The sequence below is a fragment of the Kryptolebias marmoratus genome, linkage group LG14 (assembly GCF_001649575.2).
Source record: "Kryptolebias marmoratus isolate JLee-2015 linkage group LG14, ASM164957v2, whole genome shotgun sequence".
NCBI lineage: Eukaryota > Metazoa > Chordata > Actinopteri > Cyprinodontiformes > Rivulidae > Kryptolebias > Kryptolebias marmoratus.
This window is the reverse complement of record NC_051443.1, coordinates 7,088,061-7,104,740: the sequence shown is the minus strand read 5'-3', so window position 1 is coordinate 7,104,740 and position 16,680 is coordinate 7,088,061. Positions and strand designations below refer to the sequence as shown.

The 16,680-nt window shown below is 37.9% G+C and overlaps 1 long non-coding RNA gene across 1 annotated transcript; it reads left to right on the top strand.

The window, feature by feature from the left end:
- The first annotated feature begins 14,177 nt into the window (after positions 1-14,177).
- LOC112451104 lies at positions 14,178-15,525 on the top strand. Its single transcript, XR_003039852.2, has 2 exons — positions 14,178-14,554; positions 15,167-15,525. It is a non-coding gene; the product is annotated as an uncharacterized LOC112451104 (long non-coding RNA).
- The last annotated feature ends 1,155 nt before the right edge of the window (positions 15,526-16,680 follow it).

Sequence of the window (16,680 nt, the reverse complement as noted above, 5' to 3'; positions counted from 1 at the left end):
CGGGGCCCTAGGGGCAGTCACCCCCAAACTGGAGCAGTGGCTACAACAGATCCCAGGAACAACATCAGACATCTCAGTCCAGAAATGTGCAGTTCTAGGCACAGCCAAGATACTGCGCAGAACCCTCAAGCTCCCAGGCCTCTGGTAGAGGATCCGAGCTCAGAGGATGAAACAAAGACCACCCGCGGAGGGTGAGAAGGGAATTTTTTTTTTTTTATACACACACATACATACTGTATATGTGTACATTATATTGTATATATATTTGTATGTGTGATTTATATTTATTTTTTTTATTATTATTACATTTATTTGCCCCAGGGGCTTACAGTGGTGAAGGACCTATTATTTTGAGGTCACATAAGCTGAAAGAAGTTACACTGTTTTGTAACTTTCTGTCAATCACTTTAGATGCACATTTGTGGAGCAGACGAACAAAAGAGGACCAAAAAGAAGACCAGGCAAAGGGGGGACAAGTCTGATGACCCTAATTACAATGACCCGGACTGCTAGGATCAGTCACAACTTGTATGAGTGTCTCCCTCGGTGTGACTCGCTGTTTCTGCTGCTTTAGTTTTTATAATCAAATAATAATAATGCTAAAAGACCAATAGTTGTATGCCCAAGACTGTATCAAAGGAATGTCTCCTTATAACTTGTTTTTCCCAAAACCTTTACGATGATCTCTCTGTGAGAGTGTCAGTTTCAAGTGTTTGCAGTTTAGCATAAATACAGTATATACAAATTTTAATTCCACACAGGATTACAGCAATATGAACAAGGCTATTTGTCTGCGCTAAACTTTCTCATATTTAGAAGCATGCTGTGTAATTGCAATTGTATTGTGATAAAAGTAATTCATTAAATTATCAAATATGAAAAATAAATTACAGTTTTGCATTGATTCTATTGGATTTTGTTTGTCTATTGTTATTATCAATCATGCAGTTCAAGTATTTTTAATTCCTAGAGCTAGTTTATGCTGCTTGGAGTTGACATGGCCAGGGACCCTCCCTCGCCTGCCACCCAGCTTGCATGGCACCCGACCTTGACGGTCCTTCTTGCAGGTGGACGGCCCATGTGGAGGTGGCATCCTGTTTCTTTTTCGGGCTTGGCCTGGCTGAGCCCCAGAAGACAAGGCTCGACCACCAGGTGCTCACCGGCAAGCTCACCCCAGGCCTGGCTCTAGGGGGATACCCCGGTTTCCCTATTCCAAAGCTAGTGGCTGCATAAAAAATGATGGCACTGAGACTAACACCAAAATACTCCTTAACAAATTCTGCAGTACAACAGTGTCCTGATTTTAACAAAAGAATAAGGCTTCTATGTACTGTATATACAGTATATATTACCCACTCAACATGAATGTCTTCTTCCATTAGCCTATTTCTCATCAGAATGCCCCAGTTCCCCAACATCTGACATGGACCTTGTGAAACCTGGCAACATCTGTATCAGCATGACATCATTTCTATGCCTCTCTCTCATTACATAACCCAGGATGGTCGGAGGTTAGTGGCACTGGAGTTTGAACCACTGCATAAACCTACTAGATGGAGAAATACCAATGGCTGAAAGAAAAAATATAGAATTGTGAAAAGTTAGGGCCTCAGTGGCGCCAGTGGTCATTGGATTACTCTGGGCTGGGACCGCCCAGCTGGATGAGAGGATCCAACAGATCCCAAAAACAACTTTAGAGATTTCGGTCTAGAATAACTTTCCTAGGAACAACTGAGACACTGCTGAGAACCCTCAAGCTCCCAGCCTTCTGGTAGAGAACTGAACTTGATGTGAAATGGAGCAACCTATGTGGGAAATAAAGCAAGCTGGGTGCTTTTGATTTTTTTAGCTGCTGGTTCAAAATAAAAGTTTGAATAAGTCTGTGTGAAATGAAGGACTTATATTATTTTAAAAATAATTTGTAAATACCTTATTGTACATTTATGTATTTATGAAGTTGTCTGTTCAGATTAAAACTGTATTTTAACTTTTCTCTGCCACTAGCAGAAAAGCACAATATGAAGATATTTATTGTTTGTTGTTACTGTAGGTGGTGTGGGCACACATTTTACCAGAGTAAACCAAGACACTTTCTGCCTTGGGGGGAAACCTACAGGCCAACCCCCAGGCTCTGCCTTTGAGTCACCAAGCTCTGTGATTTGACTCTCACAGCAACAAAAGTAAATGGACAAACATAGTGCATCCTACACATCCTTACATTAGTGCATGTTTCTAACAGATCTGGGCACATTCACAATGCATCATTTCCAATTCAGATGCTTTTTGTTGGGTTGAAGCTTACAATAAAAAGAATAGATAATCAGAGCTGCCGGTTTTAATAACCTCACTGTAGTAAGCTGCAGGGTAAGCCTGACAGTATGGGTTCACAAGGTTTTAGTGTGTCTATATCAGCCAATTTGTTTTTCATTCATTTTCAACTCATTATTAAATACTAGGCTTGTGTATTTCTCGCTTCATCTAGTAATTATTTGTTCCATTTATTTCTTTATTTGTGGCATCCAGTGTCTTCGCAGATCCCCATTCAGCCTGTGTATCCTGCCTCTTGTTTCTCTGCCTCTCAATAGGCTACAGTGCTGGTTATGAATGTTTTTGCTGGGGGGCTCGTGCCAGCAAACGACTGCTGCAACTCTGATTTATTCCTGTGTGTGCGTGTGTGTCATACTGCTCACATGCTTGGGAGGTGAAGATGGAGATGTAGGTTGAGGTGAGTGAGATATTCATATACCCATGCATCATAATGCATCATCTAAATATGAAACTGATGACCTGAAGTGGTGTAGGTCAGGCCACAATGAGGCAGCGGATGTGCACATGCAAAGGCAGACATGCACGTGCAAAGACAGACAGACAATTGGGTAATTCTTAACAGACTGGAGGCTCTGAAGGAGAAACATAAAGCAGTCAGGGAGATGCTGCAGGAGCTGCATTGGAACTGAAAGACTAAAACAAAAAGAGATAAAGAAGAGGAGGAGGAAAGGGTGATCTCAGTCATCCTTGATGTTAGTATTTCTGTCTTTTGTTTGCTCATCACACACAGCATCTCTGTGTGCTTCTTGTATTCATGTCAGAGTTAATTATGGGACAGTGCTGGCAGTTTTCACATCAGTAGTTAGAGGACAGAGCTGCAGCTCAGCAATGTGCTTTCTACTCAGCTGCCAGAAATGCGAGTGTCTTAATTATCATGTATAAGCTTACGGCAGTGTGTTACCTTATGTATGATAGCTTCGTTAGACTTCTGATTCTCCCACTGTGTTTGCCTTGAAGGTCAGCATTTGCAATGGTTGGTTAACATCCAGCTGGGAGAAATGTGTACAGTTTGATCCAATCAGTTTCATCAAAAAAGTTGTGATGGAAATTTACAGTAAACACTGATTTTTATCCTTTTTTTATATTTCGCTGCACAAGTTGCTGGTGATTTTCTTTTTCAGTTTTCAGTGACTTAAACAACATTCTATTTACCTGCCTGCAGGCCACATCCAACCCATTAACTGTCTCCATCTGTCCTGATAGCTGTCCCCTATTGACCTGTTAGCAGTCTCCATCCACCCCATTAGACATCCCCATTTGGCCAGTTAGCCCTCCCCAACCAGCCTGTGATGGCCTTTTCCATGGGCTCGACTCTGCCCTACTCAGGTTGGCCTGGTGCAGGTTCAAAGTCTTTCCACTGGGTGGTCCCACCCATATCCAGCACTATCCTTAAAACATACTCAGCTGAGGTTTAAAGTGAGCTGAGCTGGGTTAGATTTGACATCAGCATACAGCAGGCCATTGATTGGCTAGAGAGCGACGTCAATCACAAAAGCGTCTCCTTCACAAGAAATCCACAATTTTTGAAACCTTGTGATCGCAGCATTAGTTTTTGTTATTTATATTTTTAAACATATATATATATATATATATATATATATATATATATATATATATAATATATCCAATAAAATGGCAACATGGAAACCACCAACATGGTGCTAGGAGGAGGTGCAGACATTTCGGTGCTTATTGGCTGACAACAGAATTGAGACGGAGCTGGACTAAATGGACTCTATGTATGGACTCCAACAGACAGAGAAAAGATGGCCTTGATTCAGCCATATTATTTTTATTAATTTAATTACTGGAAACCACAGTAGAGAATGGTGAGTGTTTTGTGACTTTATTTCACTTATTTACTCACTGGTGGTACGTTTCAGATGGCCACGCTATGACAACCTGGCCACATTGAGGCAGCACTTAGTTATATTGAAAATCACAGAGACTGTGTAGAAACAAGATGGGTAAACTTAGGGTTGAGACTGGACAACTTGAAAAATTAACATTAACTAGTTAAAAGTTCAATTCACACAGCTCAATACTAATTTTTTTCATGTTCTCTGTTCCTCTTTGAAAAAATTTTGAACTATATTCATAGTTCCAAAAGGAGCTAGTTATCATTCAATTGTCACATTTTATATACCATTTTCAAAAAAGTCAGATTAGAGCAGCTGTTCACTCTCTAAAAGAACGTCATTCCACCTTCCCACAATGAGCAATGCTTAGTTCAGCTTCTTTTGTCCCAAAAAGCCCCTTTAATTACAAAGGTAAACAGAAAATATTGGCAGCCATGCCCATGTTTATGATTTAATCTGCTGGAATACACATTTGAAATAAGCATAACTGATTTGGATCCCTTTTTCAATAATTATTTTCAGAGTGTTTTTTAGACCTGGATATTTGAGTTTTCTGTCAGAGGAGAGCTCCCATGTAGCTGTGAAAATACAGCTCTAGTGCTCTTGAGACAAGATGCCCATAAACACAATTCAGATGAGTTTGAGATAGGTTGAAGACACCCATGACAACTTTGTGTATTTTGAGAAAAAGGTTGTTGCACAATTTTTTGAACTTGTTCTAAAGCCAAGCATACAAGATAACTTTTCTGTTCTGCAACTCATGCAGGGAAATTGAGAAACCTACAAAAGTCACAAGACGTTCTGGTAACATTCAGGAAACTAGCCGCAGCCCTGGGAGATACCACTTTAACAGAGTACAAGACAGAAAGGGTTCCTTACCTTGAAAGAAATGCAAAAATACATTTGAAGGCCTCGGATTACTACTACTACTTTCAGGCACTGCTATGGCAACTTTTTGTTGTGGTTTTTAAACAGTCCCCGGGTTTGAGGGTTTTGGGACAAAGTTGATGCACAGCAAAAAGAGAGGAGGGGAACTTGGAGGTTCAGCCCCTCATTCACATGGGAATGATGTTTTATGGGTACACAAAGATTATTTTTATTGTTTCAGCCTTGTGTCCACACAGAAACAGTGTTTTAGTAGCACCCAAATGGTATTTTTCAAAATTTGGTTGCAGAGTTAGAAAATGATGAACAATAACTTTGACTTTACTAGAGTGGAGCAAAAAACCTCATTGTTACACTAAATAATCTAAGGCCAAAAAGGTTTTTAATCACTTTATTGAACATTCTTTGCCAACAATAGCAAAGCAAACATTGCAGAAAATGATCAATTACATACATCAAGTATACGTTGAATATACAGCGGAAATAAGAATGGTGTTAAAAGACCAACACATGTATAATGTCAGGATTTGAAACTTTTCTAATATGAGCAGATCAGCGTCAGACAGACACGTGAGACCAACGTAACGAGACGTGCATTCATTTACAGTGAAACAGGTTGTGCAAAGATGAACGGGAACCAGGACCTGAAGACAGGACGTTGTAAGTTGTAGGTTTCTCTGGGAATGAGCAGGCAAGTGACAAATGATGTTGAGTTCCAGATGAGAGTTCTTACGGTGTGAGAAATGGTGCACAGCACGAAGGTGAGTAGATGAGGTAAGTATTTCCCAGTAGCAGATTGGCAGGTTCTCCAGGAGGCAACAGGTAAGTATCCTTTCCAGACAGGCAGACAGGCACAGGTAAACTAGTAGGTAACTTAGCTACGTGGCGAGTTCCGTAAACAGACCAGACTGGATCCAAAAGGTCAGGTAATCCTGGGTAGGTACAGAGCAAGAACAAAAATACAAATTCTCAGAAAGGGTTACACGAATACCAAAAAGTTATAAGAGGCTTAGCACTTTACCACATGGCAAAAACAATGCTCCAGCGCTGGTCTGGTTCCCACCACGGCCTTAAGTACCCAACATCTCCTGATGAGCCTGATCTGCCGCAGGTGTGGAGGGAGTGGAGAAGAGCTGCCAATCAGCCGCCGAGACGGCCCACCAGGAAGTACAAAAACACAACCTCCAGAATCACCACATATAAATAATTTACTCTGAATCCCTTGAACATTAAAAGAAAAACGTCCTCTATCCCTTGCTGGATTCGACACAACTCCCAGTCAATAGTAGTTTAATGTGACACAAAGTAGAAGTTCTTCTTTGTTGTCAATTTTTTGCTCTTGTATTCACATTCCTTGTCCTTCCACTTTGGAGTGTACAGTTTGCAACATCTGCTCCACATCTTCTTTCTAGTTTGTGGTGTATATTTGTGGCTGCAGTACATCACCGCATACAGCCCCGGTATAGTTACTGCAGCATTTGAGTTGAGTTTCTGTGTGACTAAAAACATTTCTAGAAACTGTGCTGTGCTAATGATGAAAAAGATTGTTTTGGAAAGACAATGTTCCTGTGTGGACAGGTCCTCAATTACAATATATATATATTTTTTAAAAATCAGTTGTTTTTTTCTTGAGGCACCAAGTCCAGTTTCAGTTCTTCAGTTTTCCACAGCCTTTCTCAGATCATTACCTCTGCCAAGAAGGTTTTGTTTTCGGTGGCGTTTGTTTGTCTGCGCACAAGAATACTCAAGTTATGAATGGATTTTCATGGAATTTTCAGGAAATTACAAACATGGTACAAGGAACAAGTGATTAACTTTAGTGCTGATTCAGTCCAATGTCAAGGTCAAGGTCACAGGTGATCCTGTGCTCTAATTCTGTGACCGTGTAACGTCTGAATATTAAACTGCACTGCTGGACACCACAGGGTCAAGGATGATGCCTAAAAATAAAAAAAAGGATGATGCCTATTGATTTCAAGGTGTCAAAGGTCAATGTCACAGGTGACTCCTATGTTTGGGGTTCTCACAAAAAATAAACACTAAATTTTTATGGTAATCCATATTATGATCCGGAATGCATTACTTGACAGAAGTTTGTGCTCCCTGCTTGCTTCCAGTTTTAGGATATTTTTCTTTCATGACGAACATTTTGTACGAGGTAACAAGATTTCAGATCACATTTTGCAAAAAAAATAAAGTAGGCGTTTCCAAGCATGTTCGACTAATGTTCATAATGACCATTAGTCCATTATTTTATCACACAAGAGCAGAAACAAGTGTTTCATCCTTCCTTACTACACAAGGTTCAGATCATCTTTCTCTGCAACTTACTCTGTGATTATTTTCTGGGAGCTGGATTTGCAAATCTGACAATGTGTAACTGTTTCACACATCATTTGTTGAACAGCACACAAGAAAATCAGAGGCAAGATGAGTAGACAAGAAAAAAATGATTTAGTATTCCAAGTTTGTAGTGGGAGGCATTGCAGCAGTGCTTACAGTGATTTATTAGTTTGAATATGTGTGATTTGTTCTTAAGAAAAAAACCTGCCCTTTTCATTTCACAGTGATTGGAATGCAGCTCAGGATAGCTGAACATTACACTGTAGTATGTGGATTTAGAACATTTCAGAGTCCATCAAAGGGTGCATTTGGATGATGATGATATATGAGCTACTCTGAGATATCTAACTGGAAAGGGTCTGACTTCAAAGTGGTGATGTAAGACCCCTCTATCACCCTCCAACAGAATGTTGTGTAAAACATGAAGAAAAGCCGACCTTACCTTCCATCTAATTTTTGTGTGAATTTGCTTGCAAAGGTGCAAAGCAGTCATTTGAAATACACAGAAAAGATGTCCTCTTTAATACTTTTCAGCATCTCATTTTATAATCACCAGACTAACAAATGACCAAGTACAATACAACAGAAACATTTTTTTAGTCTTCACGAAGTTATCAAAACCGGCTAAAAATAAATATGATAAAAATGCAGAAGTTACATCGGTCAATTTATGCAAATAGAAAATTGCCCATTCTTTCAGTTACTCAAAACCTCCATTTGTGTTTTATTTGCATTTTTTGTACATTAAATGATACCTGAGTAAATAGCAACAGGCCTGTTATTATCACCATAAGGATGCAAACTCAACTTTTAAGGTGGTATCTCATTAAACTGCAACTGTTGGGAGGATACTTAGTACTACTTTTGAGGAGCCATTTGGGAGATGAAACCAGCTCAAAGCTTTTTTTTAGGGTTTTTTCATACTTTCCTCCGTAACCCATTCTTAATCCTTTCATGGAGCCATCTTTCCTCAGGATACACTGTTTTTTTTTTGGCACATTTAGAAATTTGTACAGTGTGCCTAATATTTATTTTATTTTTAAAGATTTTTTTCATTTATTTAACCATTGTTTTTTTACTGTCATCTTGGTTACAGCTTGTTTGATGAATGTCTTCTGCAATACTTATGAACCATCTTGTGACTGGTTTTAGCATTGAACTAGATAAACAGTATGTTGATACTATCACAGTTCAGTTGTTGTTTTAAGACAAACAAGTAGACAAACAAATATTAGAGTGTCTAGTTTTAAAATATTTTTATTTTCACAATGAGTCACGGCTTGACAGATTAAATTGTTTCTAAAGCCTAGTCATCATTTTTCTCTACTGAGGTAAGTCATGGTGTTCCAACATCAAAAGCTTCCTTTACAGTCTAAAGTCAGACCCAAGAATAAACAAGAGTACCGCCCCTGATACCTAACACACATGTCAGTAAGCATACTCTAGGGAATAAATCGTTTGACATTTCTATGTTACTTGGATGTGAAGCTGAAGCATAGACAAGGTTTTCACAAAGTGGTCATCTGTAACTTTGACCTTTGACCCCATAACTTTGAAATAAATAGGAATCATCCTCAACCCATGAGGTCTCTAGCTACATAGCTGAAATTTCTATGTTAAAGGGTTATCAATTTAGAGCTCAAACAAGTAATTGTCCACAGACAGCTGGACGGGTGGCGCCATACCATAATATGTCCCATCTTAGGACAGTCATATAAAGACTACCTTCAGGGTTAGAAACACCTCAAAACCCTGAAACTATTTTAGGAAAGAATATCCACCACCAGATGGTTCAGCAGCATGTTTGAGGTGAATAGCCATTGACAGAAAATCCAACTAACCAAATACCAGTCATTTATAAACCTATATTGTGGATAATTCAGATTGGAATGCCATTGTCATTGTTCAGTCCAAAAAAGTGTTGAAATTGGGCTTTGTGTACCTTTATTTACTCATACTTAATCTCAAACTTTGCACTTGGGGTTTTATTTAGCCCATCTGACATGATTTGAATTTAGTCCAAACATAAAAAAAGTTGTAAGTCAGATCTTTGCTTAAAGGAGATTTTGAAAACTGAACTTTGCTCTTAGCTTTTGAAAGAATCCACTGGCCTTAACTTTGCATTATCAGTGCAAAACAAGATGTAACTTAGTAAGTCTAGAATCATGTGTATCTCTCCTTCTGCTTTGTCAATGTCCATCTTTTTGATTGTCTGTCATCTTTATGGAAAATGATATTTTGCAGGTGACCTTGTTTTGCTGTCATTGCATATAAAGTTTGATTGACAAGCATCTTTGGCAAAATGTGGAACATTTAGGTGGGATAAACAGAGGCCAAGTTTTATTGGTATTTTTAGTGATAAATCTGAACCAAATCAGACAGACTAAACAGCTAGGATTAGTCCAATTCTGAGTGTCTTTTTTTAGGCTAAATGCAGTAAGGGCAATGACCGGCTGACCTGAAATAGTTAAAATATTGTCTATAGAGGCTCAGTTTTGGGGGGACTACTGTCTTTCTGTTGTGCCATAAACAGAAAAAAAAAATCATTTTGTGTAGCAATACAGAATCTGTTAATCTGTTAATCAGACACCACTGAACATTAAACGTATGTTGGAAGAAGTAAATTTTTTGAGCATTAGAAGAGCTCTGGTTTATAATCTGCAGGCATTTCCTTATGTTTGTTGCCAGTTTTAGAGTTTTACGCTGACTTTCGTTTCAGCAGCTGGGTTGTTTAAAGTTTCTGTAACACCTGAATGCATCTGAATATGAAGCTTATAACATGCATGTTATAGAAACAAACTGTCTTGGCTTTGCTGACATCTCTATAGTCTTTGTTTGAGCATATTGTGGTTCTTTAGTAGTTTTCTGCCTTTTCTCTTGATATTTCATTCTTATTTCCCCAAAAGTTTCTCTATAATCCAGTTAAAACTCTGTGCAGAAACTTGTTTTTTTTCTTCTTTTTTTTACTATCTGCTTACCCCCTATGTCTGTGACACACTTTTTATCTTTCTGTACTGTATCTGGAGGTTACCCAGAATAGAGAATTCCTCATCCTAAAATACCATGTATAAGCAAATGTTAAAAAACCTCCACACTGCATTTTTCTCTCTTCATTATGACTGTAATATTTCTGCTTTCAGTGCCTGAGGAAACTTCTGTAGTCTGTCAAAGAGCATCAATAAAAAGTATGAAATCGAGAAGATATGAAATAGGGGGCTGTTCGAGAACAGTGTTTTGGCTGGAAGGAAGGATCAATACACTCGCTCACACACATCTCATCATCTTTAGGCTCAGAGGTTCTTTTTGTTGAGTTTTCTTGTTGTGGTTGGTTTTGTGTTGTTTCCTTTGGACTCTTCTAGTTTGCGAAAGTCTCATTTAGTGTTTAGTTGGTGTATGTTGTCCTTTCAACATATTATTGTCACTTGGATTGACGGATTGGGAAAGTTATACAAATTGAATTCAAATTAAATTAGTATGGTGTTAGCAAGGTGTATGCTGTGTTGCTGCGGTGTAACTGCCTTGTTATTTTTGTTGTTTTGTTTTTCCATGGGACATTGCTGCTGCATATTTTATTGAGCAGCATCTTCTTTTCTGATTCTTTCATGATAAGGTGAATCTGAATGTCAGTCTTCTGTCAGCATCCAGTCATGGTTTCACTAACTATCTTCTGGCTCTTCTTCTTGCTTAGGGCTCTTTGTTGCTCTACTCTGGCAGATCTCAGTATGGCAGTTTTGTCTTCTGGTCTTCAAGTAAAGTCCAAACCAAGCCCCACAACAGTTTCTTCCAGATCTATGTTTGTGAGATAAATGACAAGTAGAAAATGTTGGTCTTATATGTTGGTCCATATATCTCATGACTGCACAGTCATTATAAAAAAAATGTCTTGTAAACGTTTTGGTACTTTTACAACACCACATTTACAGTACTTAAACAACACAATGAGTATGCAGTAGCAACCACATGACATTGTGAATAACATGGTATTTATGTGGTACAAGAACACAAGGGTTATGTGACTTTTATTATCATGGTGAGTATGTAATGTTTCAAAGTTCATGCTAAAGAATTTTTCCACATTACCATAAATCTGTGGCAGCCTGCTGGAGATCACACTACTTGTGTCAAAGTATCAGATACATAAAGAGTTGATTATGAGACATTATTTTCATAGAGCCACAAATCTCAATACAATGTTGAAACACAAACCAAATATGCAGAAGTGAGATGGGGTGTTAAAAGCTTCTTCCTGCTAGGCATTTTTTGTCATTGCCTCACCTACCTTGCATTTGTCAATAATATTCTCACAGTATTTACAACTTGTGATTTCTAGTAACTCCTACCGCGCCTCCCTTTGTGCCGCTGTCTTCAGTTCTGCTTTGTCTTTTGGACATTCTTGTTTACTTTATTACTTCTTTGATTTTCTGCTCCAGCAGTGACTTTCGCTCTATTTATCTGTAAGTTTATAAGAACTGTTTTGGATCTTCATATGCCTGCATCCCTTCTGCTTAGTGCAGCCTCTGGGTTTCTATTTTTTACAAGCTGCAACAATATACATATAATCTTAAAGCAAAACAACTCAACTGTAAACAAATTCATTCACATGCATGAATCAAACCTAAGTGAGAAAACAGTTGTTACTGATTATCACACAAAAGTCTTTTATATTCACATAAACAGACAATGGAGTCATAAACAGTACAAAACTAAATCACCTAAGACTTTTTCTTTATGTCTCTGCACCATTTACTAACAGTAGTTCATGAAAAATTAAACAAGTCTTCCTGACTCTGGGTGTTCAGGAACAGTTGTGTGTGGGAGCTACTGAAGCCCGGTAAATGTCAGATGGCCACAGTGAACAAAACACCCTTGATTCAAACAGCTGCCTGACTGTGTATGTTCAAGGTGAAAAAAAATTAACAAATGTAGAAAAAAAGTCTAGGATATGTAATGTGCTTTTTATTTTGTACTTCTGTACTATTTGTAACATGCAGTTTACTTATATGCATTAATTCATTCATTTGGTAAAAACTCTGAACAACCTTTATGATGAACCTTTGTAGTAGAGATTTAGCTTTGACGCCTTCTGAGAACAGGATGAAGAAGAAGCAGGTAGGCTCACAGTGTTGCTACAGATGTTACATACACATCTGCACCCTCCAGTTTTTGTGAAGACATGCTATTAACAAAATCCTTTCTCTCATTCATCACTTTGAACATAACTATGAAGTTCAGACAGCAGGGTATATAATATATACAGTAAATGTAGGTGAGCTCCAGTTTCTGCAGGTGCAGTGGGTAACTATTATGTGATTAAAATTAGCCCCTTTGGACATATTTATTATGTGACTCAGAACTATTTGACTCAACCCATCCAGGTTTGGACTCCACAAGACATTTGAAGGTACCAGGAAATATGTTACTGCCACATCTTAAAGCTTTGTGAGCTAAAGATATGATATTCTTACACAGAACTTGTTTAATTGTGTTTTATTTTTTCTAAATCAGGATGAGTGTGACAAAATTTTAAGGCCAGCTTATTATCTTAAATTCATTGTTATGTTGCTTAAACTACTCCTGGACTGTCTGCAGTAGCATCTTTCCTCATCCTGCTGAAATACACTAACATCTGCATGACAGTAGACTGTATCACACCACCTCTTCTTCCCATCCTGTTGCTAGCTCTTCCTGAGGTAAGTAATGTGCAGGATTATTCCATCTATAGTGTAAGAGAAAATCTGATCAGTAGTCTTAGGAGGTCCCTAGTCCAGTTCATGTTGCAACTGAAGCTTCTTTCAGTCAGATCACAGATCACATCTGCCAACTTTCACTGCTGTCAGGGAGATCCTTCTAGTCACTGGTTCACTGATTTACAGGATTACAAGATAAAAAGTTCACAGGATTACTGGTTCTGCTTCTCAGATTCAATGGCTCAATGATTTAATGGTCCACAGGTTTACTGATTCAATGATTCATTGGTTAAATGGTTAGCAGATTCACTAGGTCATTGGGTCACTGGTTCACAAGTTTAATGATTCATTGGTTCACTGGTTTACATGTTTAATGGTTCAATAGTTCACTAGTTAGATGGGCCACTGATTTACAAGTTCAAATGTCTATTTGTTGAGGGCTTTAATTTAATTTTATTTTTTTATACATGTTTTAATTATAACCACAGCAAAATAAAAAACAGATCTCACTGCAATGTCTTTTTGTAAATAAAGCAAATTTAATAAATAATCAAGTAACAAAAATCATAATGAAACAGTCTCTCTGCTAGATAAATAAGTTATTTTGTTAATACAATTTAAACTCGAGAGTATCTTGACAGTACCATTTGACAGTATTCTTTTAACAATAACTCCTTAAGATATTAAACCATTTCATGACCACATTTTTAATAACAAAACTAATTGAGTAAAATGTCATTCATAATTTCATTACCTACAAGTGGTCCATGGAACAGCTTGACAGCACTTCTGAATCTTTCATTGAGACTTGCTTGTGTGCCAAGTGAAGTAGTTTTTGAAATTATAGAAAGGTAGAGTCTATGCTGGCTTTTCTGTTCTTCAAAACAACTTTAATGTTGATTACATATATCCAAAAAATGTGTTGTTAGAGTCTGTGAGGAATCAATCCGAGCTGAGTCTTTCAGCTAAATACACTGTGCAAAAAAAATAAATAAAGGGAACCCTAAAACAACTCAATATAACTCCAAGTAAATCAAAATTCTGTGAAAGCAAACTGTCCATTTAGGAAGTGTAACCCAGAACAGAAAACGTCTGTCAAAGCACTTGCGCTATTTTATTTAAAGAATAAGCAAAACTTTTATTTTGAAAAGAGGAAGTGTAAGTATCTCTTTCTAGCGTTATTTCCGGTTGAACAGGAAGTGCGATCTTTTTCTTTCTAACTTGACGCCGAATTCGCTCTGCTGCACTTTGAAAATGGAAAGAGGTCGGTTATGGACGCCTGGTGCTAAACTTTGTCATTTTGGTGAGTTTAAGGCAGAAAAACATTTTAAACAAGTAACTGCACTTTTCAGAAGCTAATTTGGAATATCTGTTATGTTAAGTCGAAGAGAGCACGAGGTAGAGAAACCGTGTGGCTGTCCATTGCCGTGTCCATATTGAAACTTCATCTTGGTGAGTTGAGACATGTGCTTGTGGAAGAAAGCATGCTACAATTAGCATTGGGCTAGCGCTAAATGGCGGTTGGATTTATTTCTGTTTAAATGTCTAAAATTGTTATTTCTGTTAAGATATGATTTCACCTAATAATATTTAAGTTCTTTTTGTACTATTTTTTAGTTGAACCTACTGATTAATGCTGTTAAATGTATCTTTTATTGGTTATAAAACGGAAGTTACTTCTGTAATGATAAACCGGAATGGGTTTTACTGGTACAGAAGATGACTAAGGTAGAATATTGGAGCTAACCAGATTAAATGCTCCTGGGTAAAGTGATAGGTGAATTGTAATTCATGTTATGATTTACATAAGTTTAATTGATTATTGAATCGATTAAAAATAGTAATCATAATTTTATGGTTAAAAGAGAATTTCATTTATTTGTTTCATGTGATTAAAATTAATTTCATGTACTACTAAGGATATTTTGAGTTAAAAGAAACATGCATGTAAAGTATTACTGTGGTAATATGAAACTTGAAGATAAAAACTAAGCTATAGCTGTATGAATGGATAAGGGAAAAGGATTGTTTAGCTGTATACAATAATATAATTATTGTGTGTAGGCTAGGTTTCTTTTGGTGATTAAGAAGCTGGATCGGATTCCTGGATTCTCTCCGGACGGAGATGGCGAGCCTGTGCCCAAAGGAAAACTGAACATCTGTTGAAGAACCTCATTCTTCTCTCCAGTTGTGAACATCCATGTGGTAACAATACGACCACTGAACAGAAAGAAAGAGCTGAACTTAAGAACATGTTTTGACTTGACCGACGACTATAAAGACAAACTGAGATTCTGAGCTCAATTGGACTGGGGTTTTGATTTTGATATGCCGGCTTGTGGTTATTGTTTTGGTTGAACTGTGTTGTTGACTTGTTATTCTATATTATTTTTTTCTACATAATAATAAGAATTTTTGCTCATTTCTGCCTCCAGTCAATTCATTTTGCATTTACATTAGTTTCTATTGTAATCCTGCCGAACCTAGCAACTGGTCTATAACTTTTGAGTTATTTTAAATTATTTACTGAGTCAGAGGTTACAATTACTTATGTGTTGGTCTTTACTCACTTTCAGAAGATCCAGAGAGTTGTATGTAGCTCATCAGCTGTCACAAAACGATGCAGATAACAAACTGTGAGAAAACAGACACACAAATAAATGACATAACAATATAGGCAAGACTTAAAGAAGACAAAAAAAGACAAAAGAATGTGTGCAGTGTAGCTGGGTAGCACAGCTGTTACTTCTTAGTGGTTTTCTTATAGTAGTACTTAACAACATGGAACAGTGTAACGTGTACTTCATAGGAAAATACCTAAACTATAGAACAGTTTGCTGTTTGCAAGTCTGAGCCCAGTTTGTTGTGTGCTACTATGAACATTCAGGCTCTTTCCTACAGTCAGGATGCACCTCAGTGGTTATTGATGGTGATTTCTGACTAAAAGTTCATGAAACATGAATGCTCTGAAGAAGTTGCTGGGGGGTTGAGGGCAGTCAATAGTTTTGGTGCACCCCCTTCAACCAGCTGGATTGAATGTTTTACTGTCATCTAAAAAAAAATACACGTCTTTAGTATTTCACAAAATAATGGTATCATATGAAAAAAAGAGCTGATTTTACCTTTTAGATTTAGCAAAAATAAAAAAAGATGATGGAGTAGATTGGGCTAGATCTCCTAGATTGTCAGAGGAGATTGCATAGTTAATGTTTGACTGATTTTAAGAAAGGACATGTTTGTAGTGAGTTGAGGATCACTAATGATGCCTAGGCGTAAATTCAAACTGGAAGACCTGCTCCGGCCTCGCCTGCATCTTCTAATCGTCGCATCATGCGCCTCTCTTCAGCCTATCAGTATCCATCCAGGCCTCCATCACATCCAATCTGCGAGCAAGCCTTTGCTTAAAAGGACTCCAGCATCACGGCTCCGTCCGTCCACCTGCCAAACTTCAGCCCACCACCGCCCCCTCTGCACTCCTAGCTCCCAGCTCCCTCAAGCTCCTTCCTCTCTTCGATCGCTACCACGAAGTCCAGCCCGGGGAAGACGCCTCTAATCCCCTACCTAAGTTTCCTGTCCAA